At 39.4% G+C, this 24,971-nt stretch overlaps 2 pseudogenes; one reads left to right on the top strand and one right to left on the bottom strand.

Moving 5' to 3' along the window:
• Positions 1-3,241: 3,241 nt before the first annotated feature.
• Positions 3,242-16,664, bottom strand: LOC101417235 (myotubularin-related protein 10-like; annotated as a pseudogene).
• Positions 16,665-23,728: 7,064 nt separating this feature from the next.
• LOC101415503 (ras-related protein R-Ras2 pseudogene) lies at positions 23,729-24,331 on the top strand (annotated as a pseudogene).
• The last annotated feature ends 640 nt before the right edge of the window (positions 24,332-24,971 follow it).

The following is a 24,971-nucleotide window of genomic DNA, read 5'->3' as shown; positions in this document are numbered from 1 at the left end:
TTTTTTTTTTTTTTAACATACTCTCTTAATTTCTGATTATTGGTGAATATTTTGAACTCTCTCATTTTTTAATGCTAACTTTGCTGGATAGAGAATTATTGGCTGGGAGGTTTTTCTTTCAGCACTTTAACTGTGTCATACCACTGGTTCTTGCTCCATGGTTTCAGATGAGAAATCAACACTTAATCTCATCGAGCTTTCCTTGTATGTGATGCTTCTCTTTTCTCTTGCTGCTCAATATTCTTTGCCCTATGCATTGAATAATTTGAAAAGTATATGTCTTGGTGTAGTCCTGTTAAGATTTATGCTCTTCAGGGTGTGTTGTACTTCCTGGACATGTATGTCTACCTCCCTCAATAAGGTTGGGAAGTTATCAGCCATTATTTCCTCTAACACTCCTCCTGTCCCCTTTCCTTTCTCTTCTCCCTCTGGGATGCCATAATGCGTATATTTGTGTCATGTTGACATTTAAATCCCTAATTCCAGCTGGATTTCTTCTATATTTTTATTTATGTGTTCTACTATCTGTTTATTTTAGATGTACTGTCTTCTACATCACTAATTCTTTCTGCCTGTTCAAATCTGCTGTTATGTTCTTTCAGTGTATTTTGAGTTCTTGGGTTGTGACATTCATCCTCATCATATCCATTATCTTTTTGTGCATGTTTACAATTTCTTCAGTATGTTAACCCAGTGTCTTTTTAAAATTTCTTCTTACAGCTGCATAATATTTTTTATATAGTTTTTTTAAAATATATTTTTATTTATCTTTAAAAGATACTTAGAGTACATAAAATGTTACATAAAAAAATAAGGGATTCCCATGGGCCTCAATCCTTACACCTGCCATGTTTCCCCACATTAACAATTTCTTTCATTAGTGAGATCCATCCATTGCAATTGAAGAGCACATTTTGGAAAATTGCCACAAAGCATGGATGATAGTTTACATTGTAGTTTACATTCTCTCCCACTCCATTCTACAGGTCATGTGCATGTATATAAGGACCTTTAGCTGTCATTACAATGCCACTCAGGACAATTCCAAGTCCTGAATGTGCCCGTGTGTTACACCTCTATGTTGCTATCCCTGACTTCAGCACCACCAGTGGCCACTGTCACCACATCAATGATATAATTTCTTCCATTGCTAGAATCACAATAAGTCTACATTGTAATTCCAGTGGCACCACTCTAGGCTATATTTTATTCCCCAATCCTGAGGATTCTGAAATGGTGATGCCCTCTCCACCTCTAATTGAGAGGGGTTTTGATCTCATTTGGCTTATGGGTGGAAATGTCTTGCTTGCAGTTGTAGACTCTCTTGGATGCTTGGTGTGGTGATTGTACATCCTCACCTCCTTGTTAATTATCCTGGGTGAGCCCAATGAACTGGAGAGTAGTTGTAATTCTGCTGAGGCTCTGGGCCCAGTTGGCATATGGACAGCCTGGAGATTCAGGTATCTTGGATGTACATTTACCATCTCCAGCACCAACTATAGGTTCAATAAAAGGGACAGAAGAGGCATGTAGAAAAGTCATATGTGAGTCCAACATTGTCATACTGGGGAGCACAAACTCCAAAGTAGGGCCCACTGGCAAGGCACCAACCTCCAGAGCTATCTGCCATGGCCATAGGACCTGAGTGTCTCCAGAGCCCTCAGAAGCCCCACTGTTTGGGGTAGTATCTACTTTGTCTGTCTATGAGATCCTGCTGAGATGTACATAAGCATCACCTCTGGGAAGACCTCTTGACTCACTTTGAAATCTCTTAATATAAACTCTTTTTTCTGTACCTTTTCCCCTTTTTCTTTAAGCTCTTTTTCCAGTTGCATTGCTCATTGGTATTTGGTAATAATCCTCTGTTGCCAGGGAGACTCATCCCTGGGAGTCATGACCTATGCTGGAAGAAAGGTAAAGCATTTATATACTGAGGCTGCAGCTTTTTGCAGCAGCATGGACTGTCAGCTCCCTGTGGTGAGGTGGGCCATCACCTCCCCATGGTGGCATGGGCCATCAGCTCTCCATGGCAGCATGGGCCAGCTTGCCTTCACCTGGAGGCCCTTAGAATTCAGCCTGAGGCCTCCCATATGGTAGACAGGAGCCCATTCACCTGAGCCATCTCTTCCTCCTTGAGAAGTACATTTTCACTTCTCCTGTTCTCTATTCTGATTCCTTAGTGTTAATAAACTTCTCTAAGAAAAGAGGGAATTCTGTGAAAATGATCTGCACTGTGGCCTCTATTATTTCCAAGGCAAATTGCCACAGGTAGTTTACTAAAATGTAAATATTGACATATTCTTCACCCAGCCCAAATGACTCCCAGCAGATCCTGTATTTGCAGAGAGGGTCACCACAGTGCAGCCAGCACTCTCAGTCAGAGAATTGGCCCCCAGGACTCTCTAGAATCACACCCATAGGCCCTCTGTGTCTTCAGTGACTTTCAGAAGAACAGAAATATGGCTTTGGGGGTCCCCAGCTATTGGTATGGACCCTCCTGTGCAAAGCCTTTTTCCAATATGAAGTGGGGATTTAATACCGTATTTTTGAAAACTGAAATGTCACTCATTCTTATATCAACATCAAAAATACTTATAACTTTACTGATATCATCTACAACAAATGCTTTAAAGTTAATAGTGCAAATAATTTTAAAATTAAACCTACATAGTAAAAACAAACTCATGATATTAAGCAGTGATATAAAGTCCCAAACAAGGTAATCTAAAATAATAAAGCACCACCCTGGAACAGCGAACCTGCACCAATTGAATCCCATTACAGAAAACAGAAAGTAACCAGAAAAATAAGAAAACCTACTAGACTTTGGTAGGGTTAGCAGTTGCTTCTGGAAAAATATTAAACACTGACTTGTTATTTTCCTGCTGTCTGATTCTTTGGGTTGCTGATCTGAGCAAGGATTGAGTAACTGTTCGTAGGTGGTAGGAAAAATGGATGCAGACAAAATAAATGCAGCAACAAAATTTGGTTATCTCCACCACAGTTATAATAGGAGGATGTCTGCTTGCAAATTAATTAGACCTATAGGGACAGAAAGACATTAAAACCAAAATTTATGCATTTTTCCTTCACATTTAAAAAATTGTGAAGAAAGTATCACTCAACAAGTTCTTCAATAGTGCACATTTCAACTATTATTCTAACATGTAAAATTATTAGAACTTCAAATATCTGTTAGCAAAATTTCAGCTTCTCTCCAAATATTCAGGACATACCACATTTAGTCCTCATTTACTAGTGTCTCAATAGATAACCATATTTTGGCCCCACTTAAAATTTTGCTAACTGCACTTCTAGAATGCTTCATTTGCATAGATTCCCTCCAGGAGAAAATAGAAATAAAGATGAGTATTCATTTGTCCCTGAGGATTCCTGAGGGCTGCTGCCTTTGGAAGCACATCCTGCTCTGCTCTAACTCTGCTCAGCAGGCTTGAAAAGGGCCTCTCCTGTGCAGCCACAGTGCCCTGCTGAGCAGGTCAACTTCCTCTCTAGGAGGGGGGGCCTGTGAAGGGCAGTAATTACACTGTCATCTTTGATCAGCACCTTGGGAACAAAACAGAAACAACATTTCCATTTTTACATGTGCTCCAGAGAGCCATGGCAGAAGAATACCATGCAGGTAGAATAGCTTAGAACACTATTCCCTAAAATACTGCTCCAAGCTTCCATCCTGGTTGTCCATGTGCTGAAAGGGGTCTAGCTTCAGTTTTTTAAAATAAATTAAAATGATTTATTACTATTAGAAAAAAAAGTAAGCACTATAAAGTAAATTGATTACATTTATATAAGAATGATTTGAGGCGGCAGACTTGGCCCAGTGGTTACGGCGTCTGTCTACCATGTGGGAGGTCTGTGGTTCAAATCCCGGGCCTCCTTGACCCATGTGGAGCCGGCCCACGTGCAGTGCTGATGCGCGCAAGGAGTGCCCTGCCATGCAGGGGTGTCCCCCACGTAAGGAAGCCCCATGCGCAAGGTGTGCGCCCGTAAGGAGAGCTACCCAGTGCGAAAGAAAGTGCAACCTGCCCAGGAATGGTGCCGCACACGTGGAGAGCTGACACAACAAGATGATGCAACAAAAAGAAACACAGATTCCCATGCACTGACAACAACAGAAGCGGACAAAGAAGATGCAGCAAATAGACACAGAGAACAGACAACCAGGGTGGGTGGGGAGGGGAGAGAAATAAATAAATAAATCTTTAAAAAAAAGAATGATTTGAAATAATGTTTACTGAATCTGATATACTGATTCCATAAGTCACTCATACATGTGATGTTTGATTTGAAGACACTGCACTCTTAACTCTTATCAAATACTGGGGAAATAAAACAATCTTGCTTTAAAAAAAACAGCAATATCAAAGAGAGAAAGAAAACAATTTATTACTGGTTAAGAATGATCGAGTTTATATGCATGTAAAGTATCATGCCAGTGATTATTTTTTTTTTGCCTGAAGTATTTTTTAATTTATTTTTTTCCCTTCACTTTATTTATTTTTTTTAATGTTACATTAAAAAATATGAGGTCCCCATACACCCTACCCCCTTTACTCCACTCCTCCCCCCATAACAACAACCTCCTCCATCATCATGAGACATTCATTGCACTTGGTGAATACATCTCTGAGCACTGCTGCACCTCATGGTCAATGGGTCACATCATAGCCCACACTCTCCCACAGTCCACCCAGTGGGCCATGGGAGGACATACAATGTCCGGTAACTGTCCCTGCAGCACCACCCAGGACAACTCCAAGTCCCAAAAGTGCCCCCACATCATCTCTTCCTCCCACTCCCTACCCCCAGGAGCCACCATGGCCACTTTCTCCACACCAATGCCACATTCTCTTTGATTACTAATCACAATAGTTCATGAATCGAATATCAGTTAAGTCCACTCTAATCCATACTCTATTCCTCCAACCTGTGGACCTTGGAATGGTTGTGTCCACTCCACATCTACATCAAGAGGGGACTTAGATTCCACATGAATGCCAGTGATTATTATATCTGGACAGAACTTCATACAAATTTACAGAGTAAAGCAGATGAAAGAACAATGAAACCTTCTTTTTTCTCCTTGAGAGATAAATTATTGCACTTTGTGATTGTTCCCTGCATACTGAGTGCTGGGAATTGAATCTAGACCCTGACAAAATAGATGTTTAAGTCCTAACACCAGGTACTGTGGTTGTGAGCCCACTTGTAAATAGGATATTTGAATATGGTATTAGTTAAGGCGAGGCCAAACTGAATGAGGTTGGGCCTTAATCCAGTAAAACTGAAGTCCTTATAAGCAAAATCTGGAAATAAGAGAAGCCAGATAAGGAGAGAGAATTCCATGTGATGAAGCAAAGATGTATCTACAAGCCAAAGAACCCCAAGGATTGCTGGCAAACCAGTGCCAGAACACTACAGATCCTGGGAGTAAGCATGGCAAGTGGAAACCCTCGGTGGTGGGTTACTAGCAGTCAAAGTCATGAGACAGTAAATCCTGTTGTTTATTTCTTTTACACTTTTTAAATTAAAGTTAATAGATCACAAAGAAAAATTCCTGTTGTTTAAACCCACCAGTATACATTTGTTATTGAAGCCCTGGTAAACTAAGACCCTCAGTGAGTGATGCCAAAATTAATATTGGAAGTATGTCTTTACAGTTCCAAGGGTTAGGTGGAATGAGACTGTAGCAGTTTAATATTACTGATGAATTCCAAAAAGAAATATTGGATTATGCTTGTAATCTGAGCTGTACCTGGATATGACTGAGTTTATGATTAGGGTGTTGCGTCCACCCCTTGGTGGGAACTCACAGATAAAAGTCATGGCAAAGAACAGAGCTGAGGGTTCTTAATATTGGAGTTTGATGTTGGAGTTTGATGCTGAAGTCTTAAGCTGGAGGCCCTGGGAAAGAGACATAGCTGTTTGCCTGATAGTCCACAGCTGACCTTATGGAGAGAGGCAAAGCCTAGAAAGCCTCATAGTCTACAGCTGTCCTTGTGGAGAAAACAGGAGCTGAGCCCAAAGGAACCCAGGAAGCCTAAACCCTCACAGATGTTAGTAGCCATCTTGCTCCAACATGTGAAAATAGACTTTGGTGAGGGAAGTAACTTATGCTTTATGGCCTGGTATCTATAAACTCCTACTCCAAATAAATACCCTTATAAATACCAACCAAGTTCTGGTATCAGCACCCCTTTAGCTGACTAACACAAAGACACTGTAGTGTAACATCAAAAGTTCAGTATTCCTATTGGGTTTATTATGTTTACAAGAGATAATCTAAGGAGGGAGAATGGGAGGCACCTTCCCATTTCCTCTTTATGAAGCAAAGAAAATTTCATCCTTTTTACTTTACACAACTGAGAAAAACAATTTGAATGATACTTCTTAAGAATCTGAGTACTGAAGAGAAGAGTTTTTGTGTGTTTATATGTGTTTCACTTTTTTAAACAAATCAATTTTATTCATATACATTAATAAAGAATAAATCAAAGTGTAAATAGTGGTATTCAATATCTCATAGTTGTGCCTTCATCAATTCAATCAGTTTTAAGGCATTTTCGTTATTGCAGTAATAACAATAATACTAAAAACACCAACCAAACAAATCTCATCACCTCTCAATCTTTCTATACTTTCCTACTGTACATAGATACTATTCCATTTCCTTCTCTCTAGCTTATTTGTGTTTATATTTTGTAAAAAGTCATATATGCAATATCATCCATATTCATATTTTCATGAGGTTTCAGTATATTATACAGTCCCTTGTTACATTTTGTAGGTTTCTTTCTAGTACTATAAAAAGTTCTTAGGCTTTCCCTTTCAACCACTGTCATACCCATATAATAACTCTGCTAGTCATGAACAGCATGATATGATCTCACCATTTCCATTCATTTTCAAAGATTTGCAAAGAACATTTTAACCAATATTGCACAGATTAACCCCCATCTTTCCATTCTTTCCATTCCACACCATCATTCTATTTTGTGGTGACCTATATTCTAATTATTAATCCCATGATTTTACATAATACATTTATTCATATTAGCACAATTGTATAGTCTTTGTCATTTTGTGTATGGATTGCTTCACTCAACATAATGTCCTCCAGCGTATGTTGTCATATGCTTTATAATTTCATTTATTCTTACCACTGCATAATAATCTATCCTGTGTATACATGACAATTTGTTTATCCATTCTTCAGTTTATGGACACCTGGGTTGTTTCCAAATTTTGACAATCATGAATAATGCTGCTACAAACATCACTGTGCAGATTTCTATTCATGGCACTGCTCTCATTTTTTTCTAGGTATATACCTAGCAATGGTATTGTCTGGTCACATGGAAAGTTTACATTTAACTTCATCAGGAACAGCCAGTCGCCCACAGTGGCAGTATATTCTACATTCCCACCAAAGTGAATAAGCCTTCCTATCTTTCCAAATCCTTTCCAACAATTACAGTTTACTGACTTTTTAATAAGTGAGAAATATCTCATTGTAGTTTTGATTTGCATTTCCCTAATTGCTAGTGATGTTGAATATTTTTTCATGTGTTTGTTTGCAGTTCTATTTCTTCTTTGTACAGTTGCCTTTTCAAGTCCTTCGCCCACTTTTTAATTGGGTAGTCTGTCCTTTTTGTTGTTTAGTTGTATGATCTCTTTATACACCATGATTACTAACACTTAATAGATATGTGATTGCCAATACTTTCTCCCATTGAGACAGCTGCTTTTATATGCTTTTGACAAAGACCTTTTGGTGTTGCAAAAGTATTTAATTTGAGGATGTCCCATTAATCTATTTTTTTTTTGCTCACATTTTGATTGTAAGTTTTAAAAAGCTACCACGTACCACAATATCTTGAAGATGTTTTCCTACATTATCCTCTATGGTTGTCACTTTTTGTATTTAGTTCCTTGATCCATTTTGAGTTAATTTTTTGTCTAAGGTGTGAGATAGGGATTGTCTTTCTTCCTTTTGGATATAGATATCCAGTTCTGCCAGGGTCATTTCTCAAAGAGACTGATCTGGCCCAGGCTGGTGGACTTAACATCTGTATTAGTCATCCAAAGGGGTGCTGATGTAAAACACCAGAAATCAGTTGGTTTTTATAAAGGGTATTTATTTGGGAAAGGAACTTACAGATTCCAGGCCATAAAGTATAAGTTATTTCTCTCACCAAAGTCTATTTTCCATGTTGGAGTAAGATGGCCACTGATATCTGTGAGGGTTGAGGCTTCCTGGGTTCCTCTGGGCTCATCTCCCCTGTTTTCTCCACAAGATAAGTTGTAGACTATGAAGCCCTCTAGGGTTTGCCTCTATCCATAAGGTCAGCTATAGACTATCAGGCGAATGGCTCTGTCTCTCTCCCTGGGGCTATGGCTTTACCATCAAACTCCAACATCAAAATTCCAACATTAAAAGCCCTAACAGTAAGAACCCCCCAGCTCTGCCTTTTGCCGTTCTTTTATCTCTGAGTACTCACACACACACCAAAGGGTGGGAACTCAACACCCTACTGATGCAAGAAATTTGCTTGATTAAATAATCCAACATAATCTCATATGTCCAGAGGAAAAGTTTACAAACATAATCCAATATGTCTTTTTGGAATTCACCAATAATATCAAACTGCTATAATAACCTTGTCAAAAATCACTTGACTTTAGACATGAGGGTCTAAATTTGGTTCTATTGGTCAATATATCTCTTTATGCCAGCACCATTCTATTTTTACTACTTTACCTAAGTAAAATGCTTTCAAGTCAGGAAATGAGAGATCTCCAACTTCATGCTTCTTTTTAAAGATAATTTTGACTATTTGGGGATCCTTACCTTCCTAATAAATTTGATAATTGGCTTTTTTATTTCTGCTAAAAGGCTCTTGGAATTTTATTGGGTTTGCATTGAATCTGAAAATCAGTTAGGGTAGAATTGACATCTTAATGGTCTTCAAATCCATTAATATTGAATGTTCTTCATTTATTTAAGTCTTCCTTGCTGTCTTTTAGCAATGTTTTGTAGTTTTCTGAATACAGGTCCCATATGTCCTTGGTTCTGTTTATTCCTAAATATTTTATTGTTTTAGTCACTATTATAAATAGATTTTTACCCTGATTTCCTCTACAGATTGCACATCAGTAGTATACAGAAATGCCATTGGTTTTTGTATATTAATCTTGCATCCTGCCACTTTGCTGAACTTGTGTATTAATTCTATTAACGTCATTTTGGATGTTTCAGAATTTTCTAGATATGGGATCATACCATCTGTAAATTGTAAAATTATTACTTCTTTCCTATTTGGGTGCCTTTTATTTCTATATGTTGCCTAATTGCTCTAGCTAGTAATCCTAGCACAATATTGAAAAATAATGATCACAGTGGGCATCCTTGTCTTGGTGGGAAAAGTTTCAGTCTTTCACCATTGACTACAATGCTAACTGTAGGTTTTTCATATATACACTTTACTATATAGAGAAAGCTTCCTTCTATTCCTAACTTTTGGAAAGTTTTTATCAAGAAAGGGTGCTGCATTTTGTCCAATTACTTTACTGCATCAATTGAGGTGATCATGTGATTTTTATTCTGTAATTCTTAATTTGTTTTATTATACTAATTATTTTGTTGTTGTTGAACCACCCTTGCATATGTGGGATAAAATCCACATGATCATGGTGTGTAATTCTTTTAATGTGGCTTTGGTTTGCAAGTATTTTGTTGAGGATTTTTCATCTATATTCATTAGAGATATTTGTCTGTAATTTTTGTTTTTCATTGTATCTTTATCTGATCTTGGTATTAGGGAGATGTTGGTTTCATAGAATGAATTTGATAGTGTTCTTCATTTTTCAATTTTTTGGAAAAGATTGAGCAAGACTGATATCAGATCATATTTGAATAATATGTAGATTTCACTGTTAAGTCATCTGGACCCAGGCTTTTAAACTTTGGGAGGTTTTTGATGACTGTTTCAATCTCCTCACTTGTGACTGGTTTGCTGTGATCTTCTGTGTTTTCTAGGGTCAATGTAGGTGGCTCATATGTCTAGGACTTTGTCCATCTCATCTATATTGTCTAGTCTTTTGGCATAAAGGTATTCATAGAATCCTCATGTGACTGCTCTTAATTCTGTGAAGTTAGTGGAAATGTCCTCCCTCTCACTAGTGATTTTTAAAATTTGAGTCCTCTTTTTTTTGGCAGTCTAGCTAAGCATTTGTCAATTTTGTCGATCTTCTCAAAGAACCAACTTTTGTTTTAATTGATTATCTCTATTTTCCTCAATTCCATTTATTTTTGTTCTGAACTTTATATTTCTTTCCTTCAGCTTGATTTGGTATTAGTTTGCTATTCTTTTTCTAGTTCCTCTAGGGAGCAGTTAGATCTTTAATTTTAGCTCTTTCTTCTTTTTAAATGTAAGCATTGAGGGCTATATATTTCCATCTCAGCAAGGCCTTTGCAGTGTCCCATAGCTTTTGATATGTTGTGTCCTCACTTTCATTCATCTGAAGACATTTGCTGAATTCTCTTGCAATTTATTCTTTGATCCACTGATTATTTAAGAGTTTGTCATTTAGTCTCCATATATTTGTGAATTTTCCACTTTTCCATCCATTATCAATATTCATCTTCATTCTGCTATGATCAGAGAAAGTTTACGCTTAATTTCAAACTTTTAAAATTTATTCAGAGTTGTCTTAGAACCCAACATATGGTCTATCTTGGAGAGTGAACATGAGTGCTTGAAACAAAAATATATCCTGCAGTTTTGGGGCACAATGTTCTATAGATGCCTGCTAGGTGTAGTTCATTTATCATATTATTCAAGTGCTCTGTTTTTAATTTATCTTCTTTCCAGAAGTTCTATACAATTCTGAGAGTGGTGTATTTAACTCTCTATTATTATAGAGACATCTCTTTCTCCCTTCAGTTCTGCCAGTCTGTGCCTCATATAACTTGTGACACTTGGGTTGGATATATAAATATTCAGTATAGTTCTTTTTTCTTGGTGTTTGCTCTTTTTATTAATATATAATAACCTTATTCACCCCTTAAAACAGTTTTTCATTTAAAATCTATTTTGACCAATATTAGTATTACTACTCCAGTTTTTTTTTTTTTTGGTTACTATTTGCATGGAATATCTTTTTCCAGCATTTCACTTTATTTCCACTTTTGACCTTATGTCTGAGGTGAGTTTCTTATAGACAACATATATATTGTTCATATTTTTTATCCATTCTATCAGTCTATGTCTGTTGATTGGCAAGTTCAAGACATTAATATTCAATATTATTAATGTAAAAGTATTACTTGCTTCATCTTTTTGGTCCTTTGGCTTTCTGTTATCATATCATACTATTGTCTATCTTTTCACAGTTTAATTTACTCTTCCTAATGATCTTGAAGTCTCTTGACTCTTTTTCCTTTTGGTCTGCAAGACTCCCTTTTGCAGCCCTTGAAATTCTGGTCCTTTTGTAACATAGTCTATCAGTTTTTGTCTGTGAAGACTTGAACTCACCCTCATTTTTTAAGAACAGTTTTCTTGAATACAGAATTCTTGGCTGGCAGTTCTTTCTCTTTTAGTACCTTCTCTTTTAGCACACCATTTTCTTCTCTCCTCCATGCTTTCTGATGAGAAGATCTTATTGAGGTTCCCTTTTATGTGGTGCTTTGCTTTTTTCTTGCTGGTTTCTGAATCTTCTCTTTATCTCTCATATTTATCATTCCAAATCGTAGGTGTCTCATGGCAAGTTTATTTGGATTTATTTTGTTTGGGATATGTTTTCCTTCTTCAATATTGACGTTTATGTCTTTCATATGGGATGGGGAATTTTTGGTCATTATCTCGTCAGATATTCTTGCACCTTTTTCATTCTCTTCTCCTTCTGGAAACCCAATAATGTGAATGTTTGTTTTTCATGTTGTCATGTTCCATTTTTTCCATTCTCTTCTTTCCAGTTCAGATATTCTATCTTTGAAATCACTAATTCTGTCTTTAAGCAATTCAAATCTGTTCTTATGTGCCTCTAATGTATTTTTTCTTTGTTTGTCTTTTTGTCTTTATTTATTTAATTTTTAATATTACATTAAAAAAATATGAGGTCCCCATATACCCCCCACCACCCTCAACCCACTCCTCCAACAACAACAACCTCCTCCAACATCATGGGACACTCACTGCACTTGGTGAACACATCTCTGAGCATTGCTGCACCACATGGTCAATGGTTCACATTTAAGTTTACACTCTCCCCCAGTCCACCCAGTGAGCCATGGGAGGACACACAATGTCCAGAAACTGTCCCTGCAGTACCACCCAGGACAACTCCAAGTCCTGAAAATGCCCCCACATCACATCTCTTCTTTCCACTCCCCACCCCCAGCTGCCATTTTCTCCACCTCGATGCCACATTTGTTTTTAATCCCAATCATCATAACTTCCACTCCCATAAATCCTGTTAACTTTCTTTGCAGATTTTGGAATTGTTCTTTATACTCACCCAGTGTCTTCTATATATCTTTTATCACTTTAGTAATTTTTTTTCAATTCTTTGAGTTGATTTAAGAGAGTTGTGTGATTTTCATCAATTAATTTTCTTATATCCTGTATATCTTCAGGATATTTTTTGTACCTTTGGCTAGGCTATTTCTTCCTGTTTAATAATATGGCTGTAATTTTTTAGCAATATCTAGGCATTTTAATATCTTGGTGAATTTACTCTGATGGTCAGTTTCTCTCTTGCCTATTGTTATTTTTTTTCTTCCCCAAAGCTCTTCTTTCATATTTCATTCTACTTATTCTATGTCTTTAAAATTGCCCAACTTAAGCTATCAAAATCACAGTGCAGATTTTTTCCCCAGCAGTTAGGGTACAGAGTATCCAAATGCAATTTCCATACCTGCCTGTAGATGGTGACTGTCAGTATATTTCTTTCAATCTCTGTTTCCTTGTGTTTTGGTCTGAACATAGCTAAGTTTGAAAGCAGGCTCTGCTGACTGAATTCACTGAAGAAAAAGACCCAAACCACCTTCTCTTTTTCCTTATAACAGGGACAGGGAATATGTTTGTTCTCCTCTCAGTCAGCAGCGGTGGACCAGGTTAGTCAGTTAAATACCTTGGGGGTGTGGGAGTGGAGTCCTTTCCAGAAGCTGTGGGTTTTCGGTAACTCATATTTATTATTTCGAGTTCTTGTTCTCTCTGTCCTTCACCCTCTAGACACCCTCTAGACACCCTCTGGACAGTTGTGAATCACTCTCCTGATCTGCTGACACCCAAAGCATGTAACTTGAACACCTTTTGCCTCTCTCTCCATTGTTTTTGTGAAAATTGAGCCCTGCCTGCCTATTCCAATGCCATTTTCCCACAATTCTGGCTTCAGTTTTTTAAAGATTTATTTTATTTATTTATTTCTCATCCTTCATTATTTCTCCTTGCTGTCTGCTCTCTGTATCTGTTTGTTGTGTGCTCATTTTATTTTCATGAGTCATGAGAAACCAAACTTGGGAAATTCCATGTGGGAGGGAGGCACCCAATTGCTTGAGCCAATTCTGCTTCCTGCCTGTTATGTCTGTCATTGTATTTCCTCATTGTGTCCCTTTATTGCATCATCTCATTGTGTCATCTCATTGCATCAGTTTACCATGCCAGCCCAATGTGTCAGCTTGCTGTCTTGCTTGTCTTCTATAAAAGTTACCAAAAACCAAACCAGTGAACTTCCATGTGGTAGGTAGGCTCCCAACTGCTTGAGGCACATCTGTTTCACTAGCTTCAATTTTAATATTAAGGAGTTTCTCCTTGGAAGATGTCCTTGGTCATTGATGGGCCCATTCTTAACGGAGGGCAGCAGTATTCTAATTATGAAGCTGTAGTTTTTCTATGTCCATTTAAAAGATTTCACAGAGCAGTTCTGTATATAAGGCACACTCTTCCCAATGTATAGGGCATTATTGTAAAGGATATGATCCTTTGCTGTAAACTGAAGAGACTAGTCCTAAACCAACATGAATTTTAAGCCCTTTTCATCACCCAATTGGATATTGTCACTTATAGCAAATTCTGTGGTTTGCTTCACCTACTGGTGAAGACAGTTAAAGAACAATGTGCCTAATAGTGAGATTCAGGTACTGTTCTACTGGACCAGTAAGGAAGTTACAGAGAACTCAAACACAACTGAATATTGTTCTAAGAGTTGCTATGTGGCATCCAAGAAAAGCAAAAATAAGGGAGACTCTTTTTCTGATTGCTTTAAATGGTTGCATATGTCCAGGGACTGGTAGCTGGCCATGAGCCACTTCTTCTGTATCAGACACTGAAATACAGAAATTGTCCTGATACAAGGTGTAGCAGTTTGATATTATTGATTGTATTCCAAAAAATACTGGATTATGTTTGTAAACTGATCTTTTCTTCTGGGCATATTAGATTATATTGGATTCATAGGATTACTTGATTAAGTAATTATGAAAACCTCTTGTGCCAGTAGGGCATTGAATCCCTACCTTTGGGTGGGTGGGGACTCAGAGATAAAAGTTATGGCAAAGGACAGAGTTAAGGGTTTTTGATGTTGGAATTTCATGCTGAAGCCTTAAGCTGGAGCCCCAGGAAGTAAGCACACAGAAGAAAGAGAAGCAAGCCCCAGAAAGGGAAGAACCCAGGAAACCTGAACCATCACAGATGTTGGCAGCCATCTTGCACCAACATATGAAAATAGACTGGTGAGAGAAGTAACTTATGCTTTATGGCCTCATATTTGTAAGCTCCTACCCCAAATAAATACCCTGTATAACAGCCAGCATAATTCTGGTATTTTGCATCAGCACCCCTTTGGCTGACTAATACACAATGATCCATCATTGTTTGAATAAGAGAAACTATGAAGAGAACTAAAATCTCTTTCTCCTCCTCTTGTTGGATGGCAGAGCTAAGTTTGCTCTCCCGCATGTACACAGATTCTACTGAATGTTTAATGAATGCCCTTACATATTTTAACCACCTTCCAATGAAAATAGCCATTTCTGTTAAGTTTCTTCAAAAGACGCATGAACATATCATTGCTTAAGTTTCACAAATGCCATCTGTATTTCTTGTGTATTAGGCAAGGTCTTTTTCAAATCCAATTCATAAAAATCACTTCTTTGTGGATGATTTCTAGTTATTGCATTACATACATTTTGATCAACTTTCACTACTGCAACACATCTTTTATTATGGCCCTTCTCACCAAGGCGCAGCCATTAGGGTAGCTCCAGCACAGGAGTGGAACCCTTCCTCCAACAAATAATGGGAAAAGAAGTGTAGGTCTTGGTCTACTAAGGAACAAAGTGGTACAAAATATTCTGGAAGGCAAGTGGATATTGTGTAACACCCATTAATGGAAACAACTTTCCACCTAGAAATACCCATCCTCTTGATTTCTCTGTCTCCATTTGAATAATTTTCAAACAAAGGAGTTTTTTGGCTATTGCCATCACCAGCTGTTTTAGTCAGCCAAAGGGGTACTGATGCAAAATACCAGATATGGGTTGGATTCTATAAAGGGTATTTATTTGGGGTAGAAGCTTACAGATACCAGACCATAAAGCATAAGTTACTTCCCACACCAAAGTCTATTTCCATGTGTTGGAGCAAGATGGCTGCTGACATCTGCCAGGGTACAGACTTCCTGGGTTCCTCTCTTCCCAGGTCTTGCTTCACTCTGAGTTCAGGTCCTCTCTTTTCTCCACAAAGCTGACTGTAGACTATGAGGCTCTCTAGGCTTTGCCTCTCTCCACAAGATCATCTGTAGACTATCAGGTGAATGGCTCTGTCTCTCTCTCCAGGGTTTCTGCCATGTATAAGGAGCCATCTCTATTCCTATGTTTTCTTCTCCTGGCTCAGGTCCTCTCTTGCCAGGGTTTGCTTCTCTTTCCTCTGTATGCTTACTTCCTGGGGCTCCAGCTCAAGACTCCAGCATCAAACTCAAAATCAAAACTCCAACATCAAAATCTTCAATTCTTTTCTTTTGTCATATCTTTTATCTGTGAATTTTCACCCACCAAGGGCAGAGATTCAACACCCTACTTATATGGCCCAATCAAAGCACTAATCATAATTTAGTCACACACAGGTGCAGACCAGTCTACAAAGATAATCCAATGTCTATTTTTTAAATTCATAAGTACATCAAACTGCTACACTCCACCCTCTGAATTCCAAAAAGTCATTACAATATTCAAGAAAACCTTAAATCAGTAACAATACAAATATTAAACCATATCATAATCAATTTAAAGAAATACAGTTTGTCATGGGGAAAAGTTCCATCTGCTATAGACCTCTGAAACTTACAAAACAATTTATCTGCTTCCAATATGCAAATAGACAGACAAAGGATAAACATTTACATTACAATAAGGAGAAATTGGGAAGGAAACATGAGTTATGGGTCCAGAACAGTTCAGCAAACCTGCAGGGCATCCTCCACACAACTTCAAAGCCTGAGAGTCATTAAGACAATGGTTTCTTCTCCTTGGGACATTATGAGAACCCACCCTTTCCACATGCTTTCTCAATGGCCATTTTCTTGGTTTCACCTGTATCAAGAATCTGGGTGTCACTGCTGGTGGGAATGCAGAAGGATCCAACCATTCTGGAGGACAGTTTGGCAGTTTCTCAAAAAACTAACCATAGATTTGCCATATGACCCAGCAATACCACTACTGGGTATATACCCAGCAGAACTGAAAACAAGGACACAAACTGATATATGTACACCAATGTTCATAGCAGCATTGTTCACAATCGCCAAAAGTTGGAATCAATCCAAATGCCCATCAACAGACGAGTGGATCAATAAAATGTGGTATATACACACAATGGAATACTACTCGGCTGTAAGAACAAATACACTACAATCACACGTGATAACATGGATGAACCTTGAGAATCTTATGTTGAGTGAAGCAACCCAGGCATTGAAGGACAAATACGTCATGACCTCAATGATATGAAATAAGCAAACTGCCTCAGAGAGCTAGAGTCTGGAAAAGAGGCTTACAGGAAATCGGGGGGGAGTGGAGGAAGGATGTGAGTTAACGTCTGCAGGGGTGGAATCTGTGATGAGCTGGCGGTAAGTATGAGCACAAAGAAGGGACAAAATGGAGGCAAGGGGTTGCCTTCGGGTGGGGCTTTGTGGGTTTGAGGGGGGCTGGGGATGGGAAGAGGGGTAATATTGTCCAAAAATTGGGGGGAGGGGCAACATACGAACATGGAAGAGTGTCAGGTGTTCGTTGAGAACAAAATGTTGAGAAAATCATATCAAAGTATAAGTAGGAGGGTTACCTGTTTAGGATGCTCAGGGGGTATGGTCTGATGCAGGACGGACTTTGGGGGAATAGCTGAAGGCTCATTTTGCCAAGGTGGGTTGTACCATTGGGAAGAGACCCAAGAAGTGAGAGTTGGGGTGGACCCACATCCTGGGGAGGACTAATGCCGTCAAATAGAGAGAACTGTATCTCTCTTAAGAAAGGATGGCTCCCAGGGCATTAGGGCAGTTGAGAAAGTCAGGTCCTGAATACTGCTGCAAGCATCTCTGGACATGGCTTCTTGGGAAATGGAGATTGGCTGGCTTTGTGGGCCCCAAGGGGAGGGGAAAATGGATGTGGAATGGATGGAATATGGGGGCAAGAAAGGAGTTCTGTGAGAGTACACGAGGATGAATATAAAACATGTAATATTACACCAGAAACATATAGGGGATGACAGACTAATAATGTAAACCATAAGGCAAAACATAGGATAACTAAAAAATTTAGAAAACTGTACAATCTAAAGTATGGACCACATAGTAAGCACAGATGTCACCTTGTTTGAAAGCTATTGTCTCTGAATCTGTACATCAGTTTCAGGAAATATGATATGAATAAGTTAAAAGATTATCACTGTGGAAGGGAAAAGGTTTTATGGTGGATCTGGGGAAGTACTGTATATTGTATATATGAATTTCGGTGATCTAAGACTCTTGTGAAGCTGACATTATGTTGGGATTCACTTTACAGGAAGTTTTGGATCACAGAGTGGTTCAACAATGGCAGCGGAGGAATACTGATATAGGATGTTATTGACAGGATATATATGGCTGACAGGGAGTTATACAGGGCATATGCCCAGGGCATATAGTAATGTCTAGATATACTCATAGTGGAAACAATTAAAAACAACAGCTGGGGGGGGTACTGGGACCCTGGCCGGGGAGTCACTGTCGTGGACCCTGGGGGAGCAGCGGCAGTCCCCCAGGTGCAGCAGCAAGAACCGGGAAGGAAGGAGGGCCCAACAGTGGGCTCCTGATACTAATGGCTATGCTTTTGAGCCTATACACCTGCAATAAGAACAAGGCCTAGAGTAGCACTGTGCCTGGGAGTTTCCTCCTGACAGCCTTCATGTTACTCAAATGTGGCCACTCTCACAGCCAAACTCAGCATGTAGATGCAGTGCATTCCCCCCAGAATGGGACATGACACCCGGGGATGAGCCTCCCTGGCACCGAGGGATCACTACCACATACCAGCTGAAGATGCAACTAGAAAATGACCTTGAATTAAAGGTTCAATATGGATCAGCAGAATATCCCTGTCTACATATAATAACATGACTTCAAAATGCTGTTTGACCTAATGTAAGGGGGAAATGGAAAGGAGAAATGAGATTATAAGGCTATGAGTCTCTAAAAAAGAGTCTGGAGGTTGTCAGAAGGAATGCCCTTATGCACAACTGAGCAGAGTTTAAGAGACAGATAAAGTAGATACAACCCCAGGTATTGGTTCTTTTGAGGGATAAAGAGACCCACGGGTTCTATGGTCATGGCAGATGGGGTTCACTGCCATGGCAGATGGCCCTTCTTTGGACCTGGTGTTTCTGCATGATGGAATTGGACTCAGAGGGGATCTCTTCTCACAAGACTTGCATGCTACTTTATTGGAATTGTAGTTGGTGCTGGGGTTTAAGATATATTTAGGGGATTTGAATCTCTGGACTGATAATAAGACACCCAGGCCCAGAGCCTCAACAGACTTCAGCTCCTACACTTTGATTTATTGGACTTACCCCACTCAGCTAACATGGAGTTGAAGAAGGTCAACCACCACACCATGGAGCCTAGAGTGCCTACAACTGAAAGCAGGAGGAGTGCATCCAGTATCCATGTGGAATCTAAGCCCCCACTTGACATAGATGTGCAATGGACACAACCAATCCAATGTCCACAGAGAAAATGTGGAATGGGTGTGGGAAGGGTAGCCATGGTGGCTGCTGGGTTTGGGGAATGGGAGGAAGAGATGAGATGTGGAGGCGTTTTTGGGACGTGGAGTTGTCCTGGGTGGTGCTTCATGGACAATTACGGGACATTATAGATCCCCCCAGGGCCCACTGGATGGAACGTGGGAGAGTGTGGGCTATGATGTGGACCATTGACTATGGGGTGCAGTGATGTTCAGAGATGTACTTACCAGGTGCAATGGATGTGTCACGATGATGGGAGAGAGTGTTGCTGTGGGGGGAGTGGGGGGTGGGGGCGGTGGGGTTGATTGGCACCTCATATTTTTTAATGTAATTTTTAAAAATAAATAAATAATTTTAATAAAAAAAAAAAAAAAGAATCTGGGTGTCGACCAAACTCCAGATCTCATCCTCTGAGAGCTGAGAGTTGGGGGTGATTTTCACACCTTACCCAATCTTTGGATTAGAGTCTTAACCCCCTTAGTACAGTGACATGAAGACAACACTCCCGCTAATCTTTGACATAAAGGCTCAACTCTCTCAAAGCAATGAGTTGAACATCTGACCTTCCCTAACCTTTGACAGCTCCACCATCTCATACTCCACCTCCTGAGGTAAGTACATTTATTTTATTGGCTGAATTGTGGCATTTTCCCAACATCCTTAAATGCAAAGAGTAGCTTCAGGTCCATTGACTATGAATAATGAGCTATTGTTAGGTATAACTTTTTGGCAGTTTTGCACAATGATTTGTCAAAGCAAAATTGACAATCCTAAAATCTTAATGATAAATAACTCTGGGATTAAACTTCAGTTTCTGCTTGTGGCCTAGGACTTTATGCTTTTTTCTGGTCAATAACTGGGATTATTTGCTCAATACATGTCAATGGGACACCCTGTTCAATAAGAAGAAGGTTTCTGTAATGGATTTTCTATAATGACATTTGACTAATCTGGAATATAAGGAAATTTTTTAAACTTTTTTATATTGAAGCTTATCTTTCATTAATGAACATACATAAACAATAATTGTATAACAAAAATTGTGAGTTTACCAAACAAACATATCATCATACAGGGACCCACACATTACCTCACCAATAACACTTTGCATTGTTAAAGAATTGTTACAAACCATGAAAGAATGTCATCAAAACATTTCTACAGGGAGGTGGGGCAAGATGGCGTCTCAGCGAGTGTACTTCATAATCACTTTTGCAAAAGACCGGCTGAATAGGGTTGGAATCTTACTGGAGTGGGCTGCTTCAGGGGCTTACAAGGCGTTTGGACATTGATTTGGAGAGACTGTGACATAAGTAGTGCTTGCTAAAGGTAGAATTGTGGGTTTCTAGCACTGAGGTCAGAAGTTGTGGGGAGGCAGGACCCTTCCCCCTAGGGTTGGCAGTCACATCATTCCCTGAACTGTCGGTTGTGTGGCAGTGTTCCCAAGCCCCGTGTTTCCCAGAAGCATGGTCCCCAGGTCCACGACACCTAAGCCCACATTTCACAGACCCACATACCCCAAGTCTGCAATATCCCAGACTTCCTTCTCCTGAATCCTGCACTCCCTGAGGTATGGGATTACCCTAGCCCTCTGGTTTTGGACTGACTCCGTGAATCAGAGGGTTTTGATGGGAGGTGCAGAGGGGCCAAATGAATGCGCATCCAGTTTTCTGGTCCACCCCACTTTTTTTTGGAGCTTGTAGGGGCATACCAACTGGCTTGGGGAGAACCTGGGAAGACAGGAGAGGTGAATCTGCTGAGAAAGCCCAATACCTAAATGCCCTGGGATAGGAAACTTGGTCTGGGAGAAAGTGGAGTCAGAAAATCAACTATCCCTCCTGTAGCACACCTAAGGGAGAGGGACTGTAGAATGTGTTTTGAAAGCTTCCAATAGCATATTTGGGGTTCCTGGTGAGGTGTGGGTGCTCTCTCTTTGAAAATTAACAGTCATTGTTTTCTCTGGAGATTTGGTTCACCAAGGACCCATTTGAATCTCCTACTGGACACTTCATACAGCTTTCCTGCTGCCCTGGGAGAGAGGGGAGAAAGGGAGAAAGGGGGAAGGTCAGACTCCTAAGCATTTTATTTAACTACAAAGAGGATTCCTTCCTTGAAACATTGTCTGGTTTTTTTTGTTTGTTTGTTTATTTTCTTGTTTTTCCTTTCTCTTTATCCCCCCATAGCCATTTCTTCTTTTTTTTTCTTTTTCTTTTTCTTGCTTGCTTTCCACCCCCTTTTCCCCTTTCTTTCTTTCTTTCTTTTCTTTTTTATACTTTTTATATTAGGTGCTGCAAGGAGCACTTCACATTTGCTGTGTTTCTTCATCATTGATATCCTCTTTTCTGTGTATACTCATTTTACCTACCAATGCTATCCCCTTTCCTCTACATCTTTCTGTCCTACATCATTTATTGTTTCTCTTACATTCCACCTCTCTTTGTTTAGCCCCTGGTTTTTCTGACTCCTTATTTCTAAGACCTTTGTTCTGTTTTCTGTCTTATATTCACTCTTTACATTATTGTCTTTCTTTTCTCTTTCCCTCTATCCTGAGCACACTGGTCTTTTAATTCATATTTTATGCCTCCCATATTCAGTTTACTGTCTCATTAAGGATACTCCCCTTTTCTTATGGTTACATCTCTACACAGCTTACATGAGTCTAATATCTATTCTACTAGATCTCACATGGTTCTTCTGTTAACATTTACTATCAATACTACTATTATCCTTTTTCTTTTCTTACTCCTTTTGCTTTCTATTACCCTAATATTTTCCTTCAAGTGAACTTAGCCAACAAGGAAATGGAATAAGAAGAACAAAGTGACAAAGAGAAGATTTAACATGCACACAAAAACAACTAATTAAACCCCAAGACTAGACAAAGAAGCTAATCAGCTGAATAAAATCACCAAGATAAAATGATGACCAGACAGCAACAAAAAACTACAAACCAAACCAATAATCAGGAAGATATGGCCCAATCCAATGAACAACTTAAAAACCAGGAAGAGGAGCAGAACATCGAACAAGTAATTAAAGCTTTCCACATATATTAGGGACCAATTTAATGAATGAAGGAAAAGATGAAGAATATGAAGAAAACAGAAAGAATACAGAAGAAATTGCAATCAAGCCAAAAAGATAGCAGATAAGATGGGGATGAACAGAACAATCCAAGAAATCAAAAATACACTCTCATCAAATAGCAGCAGATTTTAAGAGGTAGAGGAAAGAATTAGTGATGTAGAAGACAGTACAACTGAAATCAAACATTTACTAGAATTGATCGATAAAAAGATTTTTTAAATCCAGCAGGGACTTAGGGACCTGAATGACAATGTAAAATGCACAAACATGTGCATCACAGTAATCTCAGAAGGAGAAGAGAAGGGAAAGGGGATAGATGGGGTGTTGGAGAAAATAATGGCTGAAAATTTCACAAACATATTGAGGGAGCTAGATGTCCACATCCAGGAAGCACAACACACCCCAAATAACACAAATCCCAACAGGCCTATCCCAAGACATATGCACGTCAACTTATCCAATGCTCCAGACAAAAAGAAAATACCAAAAGCAGCAAGAGAAAAGAGAACCATCACATACAAAGGAGGCTCCATAAGATTAAATGCTGATTTTTCATTTGAAATAATGGAGGCAAGAAGGCAGTGGTATTACATAGTCAAAGTACTTAAAAAAGTTTCCAACCAAGAATACTCTATCCAGCAAAGCTAGCATTCAAAAAATGATGAAGAGTTCAAAATATTCACAGATAACCAGAGACTAAGAGAGTATGCCAACAAGAATCCTGCCCTTTAATAAATACTAAAGGGAGTTCTGCAGGAGGAAAGAAAAAAACAGGAGAGACAGAGGTGGAGGAGAGTGTAAAAACAACTAAAAAGACAAAAAGGAAAAAAGAAAAAAAAATAAGACAAACCCAAATCCAAAGAAAATATGTCTAATGTAAGTAATTCCTTGACACTAATAGCACTGAATGTCAATAGATGGAACTCACCTGTCAAGAGACTCAGACTGGAAGATTGGATAAGGAAATATGATCCATCTATATGCTATCTACAAGAAAGACATCTTAGACCCAGGGATTCAGCGAGGTTGAAAGTGAATGGGAGACGGTCATTTGTAGCAGTGCTGGAGGCTGGTTCTGCGGGCACCGCCGAGACCCGTGGAGGAGCGCGCTCCCCCAGCCGCTGCCGCCCCTGGCCCAGGTGGACACCGTGCTGCTCCGCACCTTGGGCGGGACCGGCCAGCCCCTGGCACCGCGCTTACGCACAGCCCGGCCCTCCCAGCAGCTCCCGGAGTCCGTGATCCCCACCTGGCTGCTGGTCCGCAGCCCGCCGGCCGCACACGTCCCCTGGGCCGGGCCTAGGGCAGGTGTGACGGCTCGGCGAGGCCGGGCTGGAATCGGTGGCCGCCCCATGGCCACGACTGGCTGGCGGGATGGCTCCGGCCAGGAGAGGTACCGGCTGGTGTTGGTCGGCGGGGGCGGCAGGGGGCAAATTGACACTCATGATCTAGTTCATCCAGTCCTATTTTGTGACGGATTATGATCCAACCATTGAAGATTCTTATACAACGCAGTGTGTGATAGATGACAGAGCAGCCCGGCTAGATATTCTGGATACAGCAGGGCAAGAAGAGTTTGGAGCAATGAAAGAACAGTATATGAGGACTGGAGAGGTCTTTTCAGTCACAGATACAGGCAGTTTTGAAGAATCTGTAAATTTCAAAGACAGATTCTCAGAGAAAAGGACCATGACGAATTTCCGATGATTTTAATTGGTAACAAAGCAGATCTAGATCATCAGAGGCAGGTAAGCCAGGAAGAAGGACAGCAGGTAGCACAGTAGCTGAAGGTAACACACATGGAGGCCTCAGCAAAGATTAGAATAAATGTAGATCAAGCTTTCCATGAACTTGTCCGGATTATAAGGAAATTTCAAGAGCAGGAATGTCTTCCTTCGCCAGAACCAACATGAAAAGAAACAGGCCAGAAAGGCTGCCATTGTGTCATTTTCTAAGAATCCTATGGATTTTAGCTACCAACTGCCAGAAAGCCCTCATCTTCTCTTTCTCCCCTTACAGTTTACATCTTGTTGATACCTTTTTAGCCTTAGACAAGCAAGTCTGACAAATGATCACCGTGTTAGCCTTAGACCAAGAAGCTGGCTAATCCTTTCCATGAAGATAATACTATGGTCATTTCAAGACAACTTCAAAGGAAACACTAAGGCTGCTTCTAAGATTATCTGATTCCTTTAAAATATATATCTATATACACAGACACGTTTTTAAGGGCTTATATTTTAAGAGGGATGAATCCGTTTTGGAAACCAAGCTGTTTGCCCCTGAAGTCTTAGGTTGTGAAATAATTTTTAACTTCTGGAATCATATTGCCTATTGTTACTCTAAATAGAAACTTTGAGAGTTTTTTTTTTAATGTGAATTTTTGCCCATCTTTTAACAATTTTGATGTCAGCTTTAGTTACCTTTAGGTACTCTGAATTGAATTTACGAAAGTGAGACATCTCAGCCCTTTACTGATGCTACAGCTTTTGTTTTCCAGTGGCCAAAATTACCAAAATGTCTATCATATTTCTGGATTCAAAACCACTTATAAAGCCTTTATTGTTTATCCTACTCTGGAAAATGGTAATAGTT

This window comes from Dasypus novemcinctus, chromosome 14 (assembly GCF_030445035.2).
Source record: "Dasypus novemcinctus isolate mDasNov1 chromosome 14, mDasNov1.1.hap2, whole genome shotgun sequence".
NCBI classification, from domain to species: Eukaryota; Metazoa; Chordata; class Mammalia; order Cingulata; family Dasypodidae; genus Dasypus; species Dasypus novemcinctus.
This window is presented reverse-complemented; position numbering and strand designations above follow the sequence as displayed.